The sequence below is a fragment of the Thermobia domestica genome, chromosome 8 (genome assembly GCF_964235325.1).
Source record: "Thermobia domestica chromosome 8, izTheDome1.hap1.1, whole genome shotgun sequence".
Classification (NCBI taxonomy): domain Eukaryota; kingdom Metazoa; phylum Arthropoda; class Insecta; order Zygentoma; family Lepismatidae; genus Thermobia; species Thermobia domestica.
In genome coordinates, this window is record NC_137461.1 from 231963481 (window position 1) to 231983707 (window position 20227).

Genomic DNA, 20227 nt, shown 5'->3' on the forward strand with positions numbered 1-20227 from the left:
TTTCACACATACTACTTCCAAATAACTATATTTGTAGAATTCGTCTATCGTATACAATTTTAGCGGTTTTCAAGTTATTTTCTTTTTATTTCGTTGCAACATTCTCGTTTAACGTGAAGTTCAAATGCGTTGTGCATTATTAATGTCACTCAAACGATTTACAACGGCGTACTACGTTATTTATTCTTTTTAGTCTTGTGTGTACGTGAAATATTGCAGGTTTCTTCCCTCTGTGCTTATTTATTCCGTTTCCAGGGTTTTTCTTCCTAACCACCGCCTCCACAGAGGCCTCAAGACAACTCTTTATCCCAACTGCCTTCATGGTGAATTTAGGAAGTTTTTTTTTTTTTTTTTAACTGGATATCCACCCACGCGTTCAACAACACACAAGGCATTTAGACAAAGTTAGCTTCATGTTGTATTATTATTGTATTGACTAATAAAAAGCCCGTTCTTTCTGCAGTTAGAATAGGTTTGTGGAAAGCATTTGATATGAAATAGGCCCTATTTTAATTTAACGTCCCACGGTTATGCCCTTATAGACAGAGATGATAATTATAGCAAGTGAATGCTGATGCAAGAATTGATGAAATGGAAATGTTGGGGAAACGGGAGTACCCCGAGAAAACCCACAGACGTGATGTTGTCCACCACAAATTTACTTGACCGGGGAACAAACCAGGGACCCCTACGCACCAGAGGTAAGCGCTTTACCACTAAGTAGAAAGAATTTGAATCTTCTTTCAGCCTAGAATACGCATTCCAAAGAAAGCAGAGGGGTAGTGTCCCGTTGCACTCTTGCCCAGTGTGCAGTGGCGGCTTTAGCGGGTAGGCCGAGTAGGCACGGGTCTACCCAAAAATTTTGAAAAATATATAAACGCTAGAAGATATAATAAAGAGTAAACATATTTTCCACTATTTATATTAATGGTAGATAATTATTTATCAAATAGCATTAACTACAACTGTAAAACTAATTTCCTACTGCCAATAATCAATCAAATGTGTATATATATCCATAAGCGGGGGAGCGGGTCTACCGAAAATTAAAATCCTAAAGTCGACCCTGCCAGTGTGACTTTGAGACAAATAATTTGATTTATATCTTCTGATTTCTGTATTGCCTTAGGAAATATACATAATCTAATAACTATATATATTCTTTGCACACTTTTCTTACTGTTTACCTTCTTTTGCTAATCACTGGAGGTTTTTTTTTCAAACTATCTTTGTAGCGATAAATACAAAACAGCATTTTGTCATTTTTTACACCTTAAACTCGAACTTCGCCTGCAAGAACTCCCAACTGTTATTACTTTCTTGGTTGATAAGCTTGTAGTTGTATATTTAAAGGAGAATCGTAAATATAATCGATTTAAATGCAACACATTGCGTTAAAACTCTAGAAATAAAGTTTAAATGTGTTTAAAAAGAAAAATAATAAAACTTGTTGTTATGCAAATGAAATAAACAAAATGAACCCGCTGTTGTTAAATTTTACCCCATATTCCCGGATGGTGCGATGTTTGAAAAGTTAAGCCAGAAGAAGAATACCTTATGGAGTTCTTTCATTACAATTTCATTAAAATGTGTATGTAAGGGAAAAGGAAATTAAAACATTTTCCATAAACATATTCTGCACGTCCAAAGAACGGGTATATTAGCTAGTATAAATTTGTTGAAAAAAATGTATTTTGCTACATTGAAAATTTTATTATCTCCAACGTCTCCCATTGACCTATTTTAATTAATGTAATGAAGGAGAATCGCATTTATGTATACAACAGTACACAAGTAAAAGATAAGACAGAAAGATTTGGAAGAGTACGGATAAAACATTGCCATTTTCAAGTTTGTAATAACCACACTGCTTATCTCATGCTTCCTGACTTATTGGTTTCTATTGGACTTTAGATTGTATAATTAATCTTCAGTATATCGGACACATATTTCTGTTACATTGCTTATGTTGTTGCTAATTTACTTTGGCAGTGCCTGGTATATGTATTTATTTGGAATTACATCACGATGCTCTATTAGAAAGAAGACTGTGAAAATATTTTAATATTGACGAACCAACCGTGGTAAGATGTTAGATAGAAATGCTGTAATATAAAAATATTCAACGTCTACAGGTCACAATAATTGTCATAGCAGTTTGCTTGCGTGCAATTGGATGATTTAAATCTAAAAGTGGACATAGGTAGTGTGCATAGTATTGGTATTTCAAGAAGTTAAATTCCTATGTATACTAACGATAAGAGTAGCAGTTATTCTATTCCATTCATTCTATTTGAACTATACAAGGGAAATCTGCTCATACAGTTGATTCATTTGTTGCGTTATCTATCTATCTATCTATCTATCTATCTATCTATCTATCTATCTATCTATCTATCTATCTATCTATCTATCTATCTATCTATCTATCTATATTACCACCTTGTGTGATTGGAGTTAAATTTCGTATTATGTATATACTTAATACATTTCGTATTATAAATAAGACAGTATATTCTGAGAATTTATTAAAGCGAAAAAAAAATCTATAGAAGACACTTTCTTTACAATTATAATAGTAGCCTCTTGCTAATGGCTCCCTTTATCAATGATAGAGCGCTTATCTCTGGTGTGGGGGGTCCGTGATTCGATCCGCGGTCAAGTAAATTTGTGGTGGACAACATCGTGTCCGTGGATTTCCTCTGAGTACTCCCGTTTCCTCTCAGATTTTCATTCCATCAATTCTTCCATCATCATCATCGTCATTCACTTGCCTAAAATCATCGTCTCGCTTAGCCTAAAATTCGTCAATATTGGTTTATTTAATCATCAAATTTCACACCATTCATTTATCTGAATATATTGTTTTACTAGTGGAACACAAATATAGAAAATAAATTCACTATAAGTGAATAAACTATTTGGTCGTAATGTATTGTAAATTATACACAGTTCATTCTTTATAGACATTTGAGGTAAACAAAAATTTTTTAACGTGTAAAATACATAAGATTTGATTCTACTTGTTTCTTTAATCTATTACTGCATATTTCAGTAAAAATATATATAAAAACTATTTTTCAACATCATATTCGTTGTTTTAAGTACTATATTCTAGATTTTATGTACATCGTATAATTTATTTGTATTATCCATTTTTACACAAGTTTATTTTCTATGTACAAGCCTACAACTGGTTGAATGAGTAATATAATCACTGGAAGGAATGGCAGAATGACTTCCAGAGAGCAACCAAACTAGAAGCTTTTCCAAGTAGGAGCATCCCGGAGCCGTATTTCAGCCTGTTTATTGTATGTTGACATTTATGTGACTGTGCATCCAAAATATTTTGCCAGGGTGCTTAAGACCATGAACGGAGTTTCCTTTCTAACTTCGCAGCAAGACATAAAAGCCAGTCTTACAAATGCTATTCTGCTTTCTTCCTTTCCAAACAAGCAGAAGAAACGTTTGCTGTGGTGCCAACTGAAAGAAAGGAAATTCACAGAAAGGAAACGACGCAGACAAACACATACACACGGCTAGGAAGGGAGGAAATGTATGTCTTTATACCCAAATAGATACACAATTCCTTACATTTTCAAGGTAATTGTAACGCCAATATTTCCGCAATTAACTTTGAGAAACGAACACATTTATTTTCTGTTAGACTGTCTAAATTCCTGTTTACGCGTTTGTATTTAATTGTATCTTTCTTGGTAATTCTGTTTGGGTTTAGATTTTGAAATCAATTTTTCTTTCACGTTGATCGGCCCATTTAAAAAGAAAAAAATGCATGTTCGTTTGTTCGAAGGACAACACAACATAACATAACACTAATTCCAGACTCAAATTTACGTCCAGGGAAATTTGAATATGTCGCGCATTCAGAAAGTTTTCGCAAATAAACAATTGTGACGAGTCCTCCCGTTCAACACAAAATGTCAGTACTGGCTAGAGTCAAGAAGTTTTGTACGAAAGAGAAACAAAGCTTTATTTTTATATGTTAATTCTGCTGAATGTTTTGATAATGACAAAATAGAAAGCGTGACTAACAGTGTGAAATAAAGAATGGATATTTAAAAAAACAGCAACTATTAAACGAGATGATTTGGTAGGGGTTCGGCTCTTGGGTCTAGCCGAGAAGGAGTTGAGCGATTGGAAAGAAATTTGCAGTACTAATAGCCCTGCAGTCTAAAATAAAAATGCAAAAATAAATAAATAAATACAATTTTCCATTTGCTCATACAAAGGGTGACAGGGGGCATGACATTCAAAAATTGTCCAAATAGGACAAAACTTACAAATTTCAAGGTTTTATGAAGAAACATGCCCCCTCTACTCCCTCAAATAGAAATAGAAAAAATTAAAATTATTTCTGTTCTCAGGACGTTACACAGACTAACATATGTATATTTTGTCCCATTTGGACACTTTTTCAGGGTCATGTCCCCCTCCCTTCCTTGTTTTTGCAAATGAAAATTTTTATTTTATTTTTTCGCATTTTTATTGTACGCTGAAGAGCTATAAATCCTGCAACTTTCGTTCCAATCGCTCAGCTCCTTTTAGGCTAGACCTAAGGGGCGAACCAGGATGGCCGCGGTGGCTCAGTGGTAGAGCGGGACACCTCTAGTGCATGGGGTCCCTGGTTTGATCACAGCTCGCGCCAAATGAACTTTGGATGGACATACACTGTGTGCGTAAGTTCCCTAGGGATTCTTCCGCTTCCTCCCACTTTTTCCATTCCAACATTTCATGCATTTCTCATCATTACCGTTTCCTTTAGTCTAACCGGCATAACCATGGGGCGTAAAACTCAAAAGTTTCATTTTTTTCAAGAATCAAACCCTTACTGATGAATTTGTTCAAAAGTGCAAGTACACCATTGCAATTAATGAATATTAAAACTTATCAAAGTCATGCTAATTAGAATTATTTATATAGTCTACTACCTGAAATAACCGTTCTTTCCAATGGGAAGAATTGATTTACGGAAAATATTTCTCTTCTTAGAATACGGGTTTGAATCAAAGTGTAATGATAAAAATCCATAAGATATCTCATTTTTAGCATAAAGTTTTAACCTCCCTTAGGATATATTGTTTGATCAAACTGACATGTTTAAAAAAAACATCATGAAGTAGGTCTAACTTAGCTTCAAAATTCATTTCAAAGGTGTTTTCTCGTGATGCAATCATAAACAACAACAACAAAAAAAAAAAAAAAAAAAACGTTGCTTTCGATGTGCCAAAACAAATGCAGAAAATTCTCCCTTAATCCCCATTAAAAGAAAAAAATTCAGAAACGGCTGGGGCACGTGTGAGTTTATTTAAATTGGTTTATATATCGAGTTTCATTATCTTAACTTGAGGGACTCATGAGATACTCAATTTTGGAAAATTTTGACTCCTTGTATTCCTTCTTAGGGCACACATTTTAATCGAAGTAATGTAATAAAATCACAGTACTAAGTAGTTGATTACTATATCCAAATTTCATTAATCGGGTTCAGCCACTTTTCCCGTAATTAGATCACATACAAGCTGAGTTTCAGCTTCTCATAAATTAATTATTGTGTTTGGTAATACATCACTTACGAAAGTATATGTAGTGTTTTAATATTAAGACCTTTTCCGGGTTTCTAGTGCAAAACTATCTTGTGGCTGAACAAGACCCATTAATGCTGTGTATTTAAGTAATTATTTTTATAGTATTGGTAGTAGGTCTCTGGTTCTAATTACATGGGAGGATATTCTGGCTGAAGTTTTAGATCGTTTTTCACTATTTTCGCCAGACAAATACTTCGGTAGTATTTTTCCACCTATGATGGTGTGCTAAAGGATGAGTTATTATTATTATTTGCTGGAATAGCATTAACCTTTTTAAACAAATAGTCAGATAAAACAGTTCATACAGCTCTCTCATCTAGTATATTATATGTTTGATATGGTCTTTCTACAGACGGTTAAGTTTTATCTGAACATACTTCTTCGACACACAGTGTCTGTTATCTAATGTATTACTTGAACAATAAATTCTGACACCATTACTTGAACAATAAATCTTTAGAGTACTATTTAAGACTAAACAGATCCTTGACGTAGTTTGCTTACGCTGATTGGTCTAAACATGGAAACTTTTTGTGTCTACACAACAAACTATTACTATTAAAAGAATCTCCTTTCAAACGTTTGTACAGTCCTTTAATATATCTTAAATCAAACAAAGAAGTTTGGAGAGAATTAATGTGTCACGGAGAAACAAGTTGTGAAAAAATTTCAAAGAATCCCTCAATATACATCAATAATTACTCGGATTGTATGAGTGACAACCACACTTCTTATTATATCCTTTCATTCTACCTCTTTAATGAAATAATAATAATAATAATAATAATAATAATAATAATAATAATAATAATAATAATAATAATAATAATAATAATAATAATAATAATAATAATAATAAAATAATATGACCAAAAACAATATGGGAACGGATTCCCACTCTCCCTACTCCCCTGACCTAGCTCCGAGCGACTTCTACCAGTTCCCAAAGATGAAACTCGCATTCAAAGGGCGATGTTTTAACTCCATTGAAGACATCTAAGTGGAATCGCAACGGATCCTGAACACCCTTCACCCTGCGGATTTCCAGGAGTGCTTCCAAAAATAAGAACAACGCTGGGATTGTTGCATACATGCCAGTGGGGACTATCTTGAAGGTGAGGGAGGACATCAGGACATAACTATAGTTTTCTGATTTTTACAATGTCATTGTCGGATATTTTGGGTATCACGTCGTATTATAAATAATTATATTTCCATATAATTACTTGTGAATTAGGGGAACATAGTATATACATGATTTACGTATATTTAAAATATATTCCATATAACTTTGCGTAGTGCACTGGTTTATACAAATACCTAAACATTATTATATATCTATCTAGTGAGCAATTGAAAAAAATAGTTTAAAATTTGAGTTAGAATTCAAAAAATTGACACATTAATGATTTATTTTCTGTTGCTACGGTAAATGTCAATGTTTGAAAGTTTTCTGAATTATGTATCATTCATCAACAATATATAGGAAGTGTAGATACGAGAACGATGCAAGCTCAATCTTACTGGCGTATCCTGGTCGACTATTAGACCGGATAATATATTGAAAAGATATGACATATTACAACTAATATGTGTATCGCTGTTAGGAATATATGTTACACTGTTAGGACCATTATGTCACTATTAAGAGTATGTTTTCTGTATTAGAAGAAATCAAACAACAATATATACAATCAACGCCATTGGATTGTCAAATAAGACATCAATTTTTAAGCCGACCATAATAATTTTATTGTTTTCTCAAAAACCATTAGAAAAAGAATTTTACAGCTTGATCACATCTATCGATTGCTATATATATTTTCTTTAAACAATATTATATTTAAAGAGAAATGAAGTTCTAGAGTTTATCACAATTTAGGGTTGTGTCCCATTAACCTTATTGTGTATTGTCACGTTGGTAGCCACATAGTCAAAAGCTTAATTAATGCATTCTTCAGTATCAGTTCCATCTTGTTAAGTACCTTGGTTATTGCATAGTATCAATTTTTAAGTTTATATTAATACAAAAACATTTGATTTTCTGAACTTTCTCGAAAATTACCTATGACAATCTACATGCATTCATATGTCATTTTATTCAGCTTAATGAAACCTAACGATTGGCATTTATCTCGCTTTTGGACATATTTATTTACTTTTTGGTTAAATTCTAATAATGTTGAGAATTTTCGTATTTCTCAGTTGAAGGATGGAAAAAGCAGCGATATTTCTTTTAATATCAAATCTTTCGTAAATAGTGAAACCACTAAATTTAAAATGAGAAAATAAGCAATTTATTTTGGGACTCTAAGACCGAATCTCTATGTGCCTGGTTTGATATAATGGTGCTATAAGTATTCCTTTCTCAGACCACATTTAATATTTCATTCTTTATTTCAATATATCGGAGCACCTAACACCACATGAGTGATACCTCACTTCGATTTGTTGTACCTGGACAAGACATTGATTAGGTATCAATATATACGTTCATTCTTAAATATGTAACGATATTTTCTTATTTCCGTTACATTACCCAGTTCGATATACAATGCATATGATATTAGGTTAAATGAAGTCACACAACACTATCAAACATTTGTAATATATATATATATATATATATATATATATATATATATATATATATATATATATATATATATATATATATATATATATATATATATATTCCGCAAGAAATATCAAAATATCAATTGCAATACACTGAAATAATACACATCAATTTTATGCAATGCCAACCTTTTAATAACTATCTTCTCAGTCACCTAATCAACAAGAACAGGTTGTCATAGCAACCCCAAAACAGTAAATTTGTTGTTGCAGTAACAGTAACATCGGTTAAAAATCATACAACACAAACATATTGTTCTATATATATTCATCTTCTTCGTAATTATACCCTGTGCACTTTTAAATAGCACTTAGGCCCAAAACAGTTAAAAGAAGAATGGAAGTAACTTACAAATATACAATATCGTTGTAAATACTTTCGGAGAAGAGACATGAAAAATTCATACAAAATCATCTGTGTATATAAATATAATGAAATTTGATAGTTAAAAATATCTACAATTGGACTATGAATCGAAATTGGGAATCTATCATATATTTAACTTAATTTATTGAAGAACAAAATATGATAAATTATACTTTGCATTCAGCTAGCGACTTTCATCCACAATTCAACACATGCATGTTTAAATATTTGAAAGTAAAAATTTTGATTAACAATGAAATTTCAAGCATCCTTGTAAATTTTGTTAATATAAATAATACATATTTACAAACAGTATTCTTGGAAATTAGAAAATCCACAAAGTATGTCTGAGTTATTGATTCGTGAAGTCAGATTAGCAAAACATTAATTAGTATCCAAGAAACGTGTCTGTCAATCAATTGGATAAGCACGCTACTCAACTTCCTTAGTTGCCGTACTGCTTTAGAAAATAATTGAGATATGTTTTGTTACTTTACATTTGGAGTGAATAATACATTAACGACATTTTATATGTGAATTATGTAGCTCAGTGCTTCCCAATCTTTTCTGATATTGTGGGTCTGTTGTAGCAACTGTTAATTATCTGCAAACCCTATGAAATAAAACAATGAACAATCTATATATTACAATGTTAGGTTTATATGTTTGTCTCCAATCCTTTCGACATTGAGATCTCGAAAACCACAAGTGTCCTGCCATTTCACTGGTCGTTTCCAAATTTTGTGTAAATTATCCAGTTCTAATTGAATATTTAAATAAACATGGCTGTTATTTGTTCATTACATTTTTAGGGGTACACTGGAAGCATTGACATTTTTAGAAAGTAAAACATCATATCCTATGAGTTGTACAGCGGTGGACACTTCTAAATGGTACAGCCATATGGAGATTTACGGCTAAGGTGTACCATTTAGAAGTGTCCACCGCTGTACATTCTAACACAACATAGTTGTATATATGGGTTCTATAATTTTCGAGCGTTTGTTTCATGGTCAAATGATAATGAAAAACGAAGGATAACCATTTCTCCAGGCTAAGATGAATCTTTTTTCTTTGGAGTGTTTTGCCCAATGAACACCATATATGATTGACAATATAATTAATTGTGTATGTAATGTATTTTCTTATTACATACTGCATGCAAGAAGAAAGAAAACTGATCATACATAAATTAAGAAGTCTAACCGGACATAGGCTCACATCTTGCAAACGGTGTGAGGTATTGAAAAAAACAATTGAAAAAGTCTCCCCTTCATGGCACCCGTTGTCGATTTTTATCAGGACGTCTTTCACTTGTGTCTGTAAAGGAACATGTACAAATGTTGTGAGGAATGACAAGGAGATTTATGTTCATGGAAAAAATATGTGAATGATGCGTTGTGTAGAGAACGCAGGTTCAGCTAGTGATTAAAAAATAATAATTTACATATCATTAATGACAAAATGATAAATTACAGTTTTACAACACCAAATATATCTTTTATGACAATATAATGGAGATATTCGACAGAATATGATCATACCAGTTAGGCCTAATATTATAAATTAAACATTGACCTATTATGATGGTTGATGCATTGTTCAGCCAAGGCCAGTATTTTTGTTATTTCTTCTTGTAACTTTAATATTCTGTTCTTGTCAATTGGTTGAAACCTAGATAATGTATATCAGAAATATCTTAAGTATGATCAACAAAATACGATCAAGTATCATGAAAATTCAACGTCCGTGAAATCCCTTTAATCTTTCGCGACCGCGTGGTTTCCGCGGACCACAGATTGGGAAACTAATGTAACACGAGAGTTAAAACCCTTGAGCATATGGTAATAACAAGGTTAACGCCCTTCATAAAACTAATTCCTAAGACATATTATTCAAGAACCACTTATTATTCACGTACCACATACAGGGTATTATCACGAACCACACCATAACATATTGTTTACGAGAATCAGTACGGGCCGGTAGAGCGGTAGCTCAGGTGTAGAGCGGTAGCGAGCCGGTGGCTCAGTGGTAGAGCGTTCACCTCTGGTGCATGTTATCCCGGGTTCAAATTCTGCCCCCGCGAATTGAACTTTGTGGTGGACAAACACCGTGTTAGTGAGTTTCCTCGGGGTCCTCCCACTTTCTTCCTTTCACCATTTCATTCATTTCTCATCGTCACCGTCCCGGCATAAGCGTGGGACTCAAAAATTTCATTTCATTTCATACGAGAATCAGTAATCAGCTGAGAACTAAATAACTGAAGTGTCAAGGGACTTATCACCCTACTATATATATATATATATATATATATATATATATATATATATATATATATATATATATATATATATATATATATATATATATATATATATATATAGTATTCTATAAAAATAGCACTTCCAATCCATAAAAATCTAATCTAAAGATCAAATCAAAATAAAGCGAAAACTATGCAATATGGGGTCTTTCCAATACGGGATCATCGTGAAGATCCATCAGGTGTAAGAAATATTTGATGTGACAAAACCACACAGAAAACTGTAACAACATTTAACAATAATTATCTATTAAAAATGTCGTTATATCGTTTCTATAGCACAAGTAAAGCTTTCTGCCTATCTCTCTGTCGACTCGAGTTTAAATCACTATACCCGTTTTTTTTCTGCTTTTGCACTAGGTACATATGAAACTACCGTGTAAGATAATCATAATGACAAGAAAAGGGTGAGGAAATAACAAAGTTTCCATACGTTAAAATAAATAAAGATCACCTAATGACACAAGACAAAATTCGAACGAAGTTAAACCGTATCTCGTCTTTAAGAAATATACGTTTCTTATGCATTTTGTTTTAATTCCAGACCACTTTTATTAGTCAGAAGGTTCCACAGATCACCCTACTATTTATCGTCGGCAAATGATTGTATATGTCCGTCTATTTTTAAATCACACACACACACATCTTTTATATAAGTAAAGAATAGCATTGAACCCAACATCATTTTCTTTGAAAGCAAATCATATTTATCACATTTAGAGAAAAAGAAAGATTCACTAATATTTTTAAATACCCTTCATTTAATATTGACAATAATAAAAGAAAATACAAACTGTTAACGATTTTGGTTTAGAAAAAAACTCTTTTATATATTTACTCTGTCCACGTGCAAGTCTGCTCGAGTAACAAAAGAATCCCAAGAACTATTAAATGGATCACCATAAAATTTGGCAAGGATGTAGAAGATGAAAAGTTAGTACTCGATTTCATAGATGGACGTGATCATCCACTTGATCCCAAAGTATTTAAAATCAAAAATCGGTTCCCATGTATTCGTATGGGAGTAATTATGGGTATTAACCTTGCCTAGTATAGTATCCGCAGTGATGTTGAGATTAACGGGTTAGTATAATGTTCAAGATGCAAAAATACTAATTTGACCGTGGAATACAACGATTTTCTACTCGCCTTTTCAAATATTCATTCATCTTACCAAAGTTTTTGAGTAGAGAATGAATGTTGAGAAGAAATGCAAAAATTCAAATTTCATTTTTCATGTTGCATACTCTGCGATACTCCTACTAATTTCCAAATAAATATAATTGAAGGTTGTTAACAAGGTTTTATGATTAAAATATCTAGATAAGCTACTAGAATTCTTGTAATCTTTACCATAATAAATTATATAATCTGAGGTATAAATCGAAATTGACCTTGTGTGTAATCAAATCACAGGAAAACGTCTGAACTGATTGAAATGATGTTCTGGATATAGGTATCAACAATCTTGAATTAAATTTTTATGATTTTACCTGCACTTTCATTTAAATGCAAGCGTAGAGCGGTAAGGTATTAATTTATGCGAAATATTGAGTATCTAAGGGGCCCGTCAACCCAGGAAGATGACACACAGAATGCAAACTCCTCATCAAAAATAAACGGACACATGTCCCAATATTTTTGAAAATTCTTCTTTTAAGGGGCGTTTATCTCTCTCTCTCTCTCTCTCTCTCTCTCTCTCTCTCTCTCTATATATATATATATATATATATATATATATATATATAAAATTTCGCCATCAAATTTCGTCATATTACAAGCGACGTTCTCTGTTGTTTATTTGTAATCGTATCACGCAAAAACGACCGAACACTTGGAAATTAGTTTTGAAACCTAGTTAGTATCTACTTTGATACAGGTTTTTATCATGTTACTTTGATTCGAGAACCTAAGAGGTCAAAATCTATTCGAAAAATGGAGTCTTTCATAGCCCTTCAAATTAGAACCATGAAATGCATTAAGGAAATATCTCAGCAATGTTTCCAAATTTTCGGTTTTGAAGTAGGTAATTACTACAATTATTTTAGACACACTCAATCTACACTGTCTGTTGTCTGTGATCGTATCACGGAAAACGGCTGACTCGATCGATAAGAATTTTGAAGCATAGTTAGTACCTATCTGAAACTGGTATTTTATCATGTAATGTTCATTAAGAAGCATATCCTAAGGAGGTAGCGGGTTCAAAAATTATGCCTAATATAATATTTTATGGGTTTTATCAATACACTTTTTACTGAAGTACGTATCGTAGGGGAAGGGAGAGGGAAGAGGGTTTATACATGTTTACAAACCTATTCTTCCCGTGCAAAGAACATACAGTTTAGTTAGTTTTTTGTGTATGTGATATATAAGTTTGAGATTCTAAATTATTTTTTGAAATGCTCAATTGATGTGAATTTTATTTCTTCTGTCTTCTTTGGGACTATTCAATCAAAGAAAACGACAACAGGATACTTCGAAGACCACTTATTACCGGAGAATACATTTTAAGAAACACAATTGGATTTAATTAAAATGCACTACAAAGAAAAATACTCCGATCAAATGATTTGCCAAAGTAAGAAAGCATGTTGTAGTTTGTTGCATAGATGCTATTTTTTGCTGTCCAAGCATGTACTGTATAACTGTTTTCCTATATTTATTATTGTGTGTTTACTTGGTTTGAGCTTCTTCGTATTCTACTTTTCTATCTTTTTCTTGAGATATTTTTCTATAATTCTTGTATCAATTTCGAATATCTATACCATCAATTTACTATTTCGGGCTTCATTCGTTCTCAGAAGGACACATGCAAGGAAAGGCACATGTCCTCAAAGAAACTCATACGATCTTAATCTAACTTAGCATAGTGGTAGACCATTACCTCCTCAGTTCGCATGTAAAATGTCTTGTCCATTATTTATGGACAACTAAATTTTGAAGTTAGACTTGATGATATTTAAAATAAAATACTAACATTTTTAGATGAACTCTTTTGATATTCATCAAACGCAGCATAGTGTTAAGCCTTGATCTTGTTAGTATGCACACGAAATATTTTTCTGTGCAGATATTTGATCCTTGAGTAATCTGCTATCAAATTTGGATTTAGAGTTAATAATGTTTTTGTAAAAAATATTTAGTAAAAAAACACGAGAAACAAACACGTTAAACGTTAATTTGTACCACAAAAAAGTGAATAAGGAGACATTAGTTAGAAATGTTGAAAGTACAGTTACATGTGCTCATTAAAATTTGTAAAGGAAGAAATGTTTCATAACAGAAATACTTGACAGTTAGTAATATTAAGATTTAACTGTTTTTTGTTTAAAATGTCAGTTGGATATTGCATTTCGGAAAGGTAATATCAAAACAACATCTACGCAACAAATTAAAGCATATGTTCTTATTTGATAATATATTCTAATCAAAATACCTTGTCAAATTATTCGGCTATATCACTAATCAGAATATCTTCTCAAATTATTCGATTATCTCTCTAATGAGAATATTTTTGTCGTAATACAGTACGCTTTCACTTAGCTACAACTTATTTATTTTTTTCCAGAGAAATAATGGTTTAACAGTTTCAATCCTAAGCCCAAGTAAGAATCAGAGTAACTTATTAGTGCCAACAGACGAAATTGAATCTACCTCAGTATTATTGTAGCAGTTCTATCCACCAATACAATTAAATATTGTATCCATCTTAAAATAAATTATTTAAATATTTATTTGCCAATATTTTCATACCTATTTTTTTCTACTACCGATACACATATTTCCAAAGTGCACTAAACTAGTAGGAAGTCTGAATTTTTTGGAGTGCAGATGCGAAATGTTTACCTGGTTCTTCAATTTTGCTCTTGTGTTAACATGTGAGCTGTGTTTATTATCATGCAAAAACAATTTATTCCTTTCTTGTTATGGTGCTTACGTTCTACCTTAATTGCATACATAGAAGGTTACAGAAGAACATGAAAAGGCTAAATGATTCAAACTCGAGTTGACACATTGATAAGCAGAAAGCTTTAAAAACACTCTACAAAGGATAATGTAGACATAGTTATTGTAAGTTTCTGTTGCAAATTTTCTATGCGCTATGTTCACGTCCTCAAATCTTTGATTCGCTCTAGCATCTGAAAGACCGTGGGCACACATCAGATATATAACATGATATAACACTGGTTTGCAATATATAAATCATGACTGAATGGTTAAATGTATTGGTACATAAAATGTGTAGTTAAATTAATATAACATCGTGTACTAAAACATTAATGAGCTTACTTAGGACTGAATTACTACAATTACCAGCTTCAATGTAGTAAATGCAGACTCGATTGTCAATAGCAGTTCAGGTTTTTCAGTAGCCACGTTAAGGTCTAATTGTGTCTCATACATCTTTGGTGTGATTAGGGTTGCTAAACACTCAAAGCAAGAAACTTTTAATATGTCATAAATTCATGTCAATATGATCTAGTAACATAGTTTCTATTTTTAAATAATAAGATAAACTTCAAACAATCTGAGAATATTATGAGAAAAGTTATATGTTTTAAAGGAAAATGTGGCCTGTAGTACATCATACATGTTTAACTAGGTATAATATTAGTCAGTTATACCTAGCTATTATAACGTTCTCAGTTAGTAATTCTGTGATCAACAACTGTTAACACAATCCACACTTCTTATGACACTAGCATAAATATGATTTTATGTACTTCATAAATATATTATATCAACAAAGCTTATCATTATATTATTATTGATTTTCACATTACAAAAATATCACAATGCACAACTCAATATAATGTAGATGCCGTTGAAAAAATTTCCTGACTGTAATGCACGCTTTGTTGATACTGAAGATATGGTTTTATTTCACACCCACGCGTAACAGTACTTTCTACTCGCCCACTAGTTATACGATTTTACACCAAGATTATTTAATATCTAGATGATATAATCTTGACATTTCTTTGAATATGTTCCTGTCGAATAAATCTGCCATGCAATGTCAAGTTCATTGTCCTACAGTTTTGTGTTAAAAGTTTTCAGGAATTAAAATTTTGTTTCTTAAACGAAGTCAAAAACATGAAAACAATATTTATAGAATCTAGGCATGTGGATATAAACTGTTATTCCTAATAGAAGAAATTAGATCCAAGAGAGAAAATCTTGACATTAATTTGTCATAAGATGTCCATTAAATAATGTTGAGTATCAAGAAGATACTTAATTTTCTCAGAGAAATGTAAATATGGATCAACATCACTTCAAAAGTTTCACTTATTAAAAACTAAAAAGATAAGATTAGATCAGATTATTTTAAACGTAAAAATAAAACGAACTGTTGCTTCAACATTAAAGATGAGCTTTAAGTGATCTAAATAATTAAAGGTTTGATAGTGGAATGAGATGTGTTGATAATATTAAATAATAATTAAAACTATTCTATCAACGAATTATTAAAAAGTTTATGCAGGTTAATTAGGTTTACAATAACTTTCAGAAAGTTATGTATTATTATGGTCTTGCTATTGAAGCTAACATAACTATAGATTATGTTAAAGTCATTTACAACAAAATATATTTAAGAAGTTTAGAAAGAATTTAACCCACTAGTAGAGTAATTAGTAGCAAAAGCCAATAGTAAGTTTTCTGAGAAGGAAAAAAAGTAGGTAACAAAAGTATATCAATGTACCAATACGATCTGTAATATATTTCTTATAATGATATTCCAAAGAGTGATCTGAAATATATTTCTTATCATAGTATTGAACTTTGAGCCTGGTATATTTGTATTTTGTGAAACGTTATGATTAAAGTAAATACTTTTAACTACAAAGTTGGTTGTAAAAGATATAAACCACACTTGCGTAAACAACTATCATTTAAAATTTACTAAGTAATGGCATAACAACATAATAGAAACGTGTCAACTGAAACAATAATACGTATCTTAATCCTTTGTAATCAGACAGCATTTTTCTTCTAAACATATTATTATATTTAAGCTCATATAAGAACAAAACTGACCTCTTAAAATGGGAATTACGTTATTTACCCATATTCGTATAGACTGCTGAGTGTAGTTTATGTTTAGATTTATAAGATCCACTTTAGTATTTTACATATATATTTATCAAAGTTTGTATCTATTTAATAATCAATAACTATTTTACATTACATTTGGGTCAAACGTTTTTGTAGTGTATGTACCACACAAAAAGTAGAATATTAAATAGAAGAGAAATAATGTCCTTACTGTTTTTGCATAAGTCAGTTCATTGTAAAAATTTTTGAGAAAGTGACGACAGAATTCATTTTAATTAAAATTTGCATACATAATCCTTCATTGCTGTTTTGTTAGAAAACTTAAGTAATGTGCAAACACTTTCAAAGATACGTATAATATATCACTATGGAGTAAGTTTTATATTGAAGTATCTCACACATGTAATTAAAAATGAATTACACCTATGTGAAGAAATGTAACAATGATGTTAGAAGACATAGTAGTACTATTGCACAAAATAATTCTTCGATATTATTTGAAGCACACAGAAAAATGTTCAAAATTACTCTCTAAATTAAAACAAGTGATTTAAATATACCTCTCTGTACCTACAGAAGTCTAAAAGTCACAACACGTGCTACAGATGATTTCATGTACTCAGTGTAAAGCAAGGTAAGGTAGTGAGATATGTATTTCATATTTGGTCTGTAATACGATGATTCTTCAATTGAAAAGTACATATTCCATCATTTGTCTGGCATATGCTGCAAATTACTTCGTAAAGTAGTCATGGAAGTATATATGAAATAGGACCTTCAACATAATCAATTGTCGTCTGTCAAGTAGAGAACTTTACATGTAATCCTTAATAGCTGATTATCTTATTATTGAGCACATTCAACTGTCTATTGGATAGTAAGCTTGATTGTGCATTTATATCGTTTAATTTAGTAAAAAGTGTGGTTATTTCACAGAAATTAACAACACACAACCGATCCTAATTTTACTACATTTTTTTCCTTTAATACTGTAGCATCGTTTTAAAAGAGAGGGCAACTTTAAATTCATGTAAAACTACAGAATATGCCTTTATAATTTCAGAGTGAACTTGGTCAGTCGTCCAAACTGAAATGTTGATTTAAGAATAATGAACATTTCGATTTACAGATTTTATTTAAAATATCCTTTGCATTATAAAATCTGTATAGTATTGTCTGCCATACTAGCATACTACGTACATAATTGTAATATGAAATATTTAATGTAAGAGAAGACAAAAATGTATATTATAAATTTTTTATTCAACTTTGCGCTAAGATTCGGAAGTTAATAATTTTGACTATTATCCTCATCACATGTCAAAATGTTGACCCAGATGAAGAAAATATCATGTTCAAAGTCTATATTCAAAATATAATTTAGAATGCAGTACTGTTCCCTTCTTTTATAGATTGTTGTGTTCAATTTACAGTAGACCACGAGGCAAGCCTAACGTAAATTATTGATCAGCACATGGGCAAGTTTAGAGAGTTTTATTTTTTATTGTATCTTTTAATTTTCACTACAATTACATTCTAAGACTAAAATAGTAATAACGAAATCATAAATTATTTAAACTAATTTTCAGTTTTCTACCTGACTGTTCCCAGTTAAACAAAATTAAAATAATCAAACGTTACTCGTTGATATGCACGGTCTTATGTGTCGAAAAATTATTTAAAATCTAATATAAAATTATTTTCGAAAGATTTCATCCTTTCGGTTATACTATATGGTGCATGTATATTCGGCGATTCCAGCCTTGTGTCTATTATTCACAATGTAAGCCTTTATCTCACTCAGATAAAAGGACTATTTACATAGCGGACGTTAATTGAAAACTATAACATTCTAGTAACTATGTGTATGTATATGTGTGTGTACATATGCATATATGTATGTACTATTCACGCACGCACGCGGATACGTGTTACACACGGTGCTGTCCTGTGTAAATCGATATGGCATCAGGAACTACGGAATACAAGGGGGAGTACGGGAGGGGTGAAGCCATGAGGGGGGAGATGAGAGAGGGGGCAGAGTCCAAAACGCCCTGCACCGTCCTTGACATCAATTGGCCTGACACGATCTTGTTTGCGGACCCCGCAGCAAGGAACGCTTCTTCGTTATTGTTTTGTCTTGTCAGGAAGTTCAAACGAGCGGGAAACGACACTTTTCATGAGGTCTCTATTTTGGTATTGCCATAAACTACAAGATAAAACTTGTTCAGGATGAACCTTCTTTTCTTCTCCCTCTTTTTTCTGACAACATCGCTACTGCAGTTATTTCATGAGGTTTCCTGCAGAAACACTGCAGATGTTCCAGTGTCCTAAATGTAAATTCGCACCGTGAATGTAAAATAAAACAATCATTAACACGCTGAAAGTCTTGCCAACTTGGTTCGTTTTATCGTTTTACATGTTTCTTATCTTAGATCACAAAGAAAGGAAAAAAAAGAGAACTTTTTCTCTTGGTAAAAAAAAAAAAAGTCTTGTAGGAATCCAAGTAGAAGACAAAAATTGAAACGCGAAACGCGCTCTGGAAAGAAGACTCAAGTTATCATCAAATTGAGAATATATATTCGCGCTGAAAAAGTAAATAATTTTATCGACTCTATTGCCCAGGTAAGAGAGTAAAGATTGTCTCTTGTACTTACCGCGTGTGATGATATGTAAAAGCTTTGTCACAGCGAAGTACGTGGGAAAACTGATGTTTCTTTACGTCTATGAACTGGTTTAATCTCTCTGCCGACCTACTGCCGACTGACGCCGAAACAACTAGGAACCGGGCTACGCTGCAGAGGGATGCAGTCAGCGCCGCGGCGTGGCCAGCACGGATATTATTGACTAGGACCTAATCCATTAGATTGTTCATCTTTATTTCGTATCCCTCTCGGTTCTTAATATATTTTCTTCTTTTTCAATTTTCATTTTTTTAATATAATGCATTTAATGCTTTAAATATGTATACCATAGTTTATTTTTATTCCCTTCCCAAAATTGACTTTCAGATGTATAAATATTATTTTCGTCTTTTTCAAGAAATAAACTTATGGTACTTGAAAAATTTCAGGGATTCCTTCTTTCACAATATTTGTAGGGTATATTCAGTGAGTAGTTAGTTTGCTGGACTGTTTCTGATTAAGTAATGTTTTGGGGACAAAATGAACTATACAAAAGGTGCGGGTGAAGGATATTGATCTAATAATCACAATTTAGAGAAATAGC

At 31.8% G+C, this 20227-nt stretch overlaps 1 long non-coding RNA gene across 1 annotated transcript in view; it reads right to left on the reverse strand.

The window, feature by feature from the left end:
- LOC145693487 (uncharacterized) overlaps positions 1–19785 on the reverse strand; it is a 467427-nt gene extending 447642 nt beyond the window's left edge. Inside the window, exon 1 of the long non-coding RNA XR_014132795.1 lies at positions 19657–19785. This is a non-coding gene — a long non-coding RNA (uncharacterized LOC145693487). The remainder of the gene's footprint in view (positions 1–19656) is intronic.
- Between the last annotated feature and the right edge of the window lie 442 nt (positions 19786–20227).